The sequence below is a fragment of the Austrofundulus limnaeus genome, unplaced genomic scaffold (assembly GCF_001266775.1).
Source record: "Austrofundulus limnaeus strain Quisiro unplaced genomic scaffold, Austrofundulus_limnaeus-1.0 Scaffold3144, whole genome shotgun sequence".
Classification (NCBI taxonomy): Eukaryota; Metazoa; Chordata; class Actinopteri; order Cyprinodontiformes; family Rivulidae; genus Austrofundulus; species Austrofundulus limnaeus.
In genome coordinates, this window is record NW_013955546.1 from 4,275 (window position 1) to 4,771 (window position 497).

A 497-nucleotide genomic window follows, 5' to 3' on the forward strand; every position below is an offset into this window, starting at 1 on the left:
GGCTAATTCATTCCCATTCATGTTTTTCTCTTTTAGAAACTCTTGTCACTTCAAATAGAAAAAAAAAATGAAGACCGCAGATGGAAAGAATAACCTAGAGTCCAAAACAGAACAGTTTGCCTGTCCACATTGTACATCTTTGTTAAGCACATACAGAAATTTAACAAGGCACATTAGGGATGTGCATTATATAGAAAACACACCCATGGCTTGTGTTGACTTTGTACACGGACTCTATGTGACTCCAAAATATGACCACAGTCCTGTTTTTCCTATTCATGTCGTTAAGTCAACAAACCCACCTAAGATCGACTGTGAGTTGGAGCAATGCCGGAAGTTCATGCAAATAGCATGGTCGTCAGGAAATCCAGGGAAAGAATGTGTTCACCTTGAAAGAACAAAGCATGCCAACCAGTATGTCAAACCAGCAGTTCTAAAGTCAGCCTCACTGCAGGAAATGCTTAGTAAAGGCTTGATGTCATCAGAATGGGCTGTAA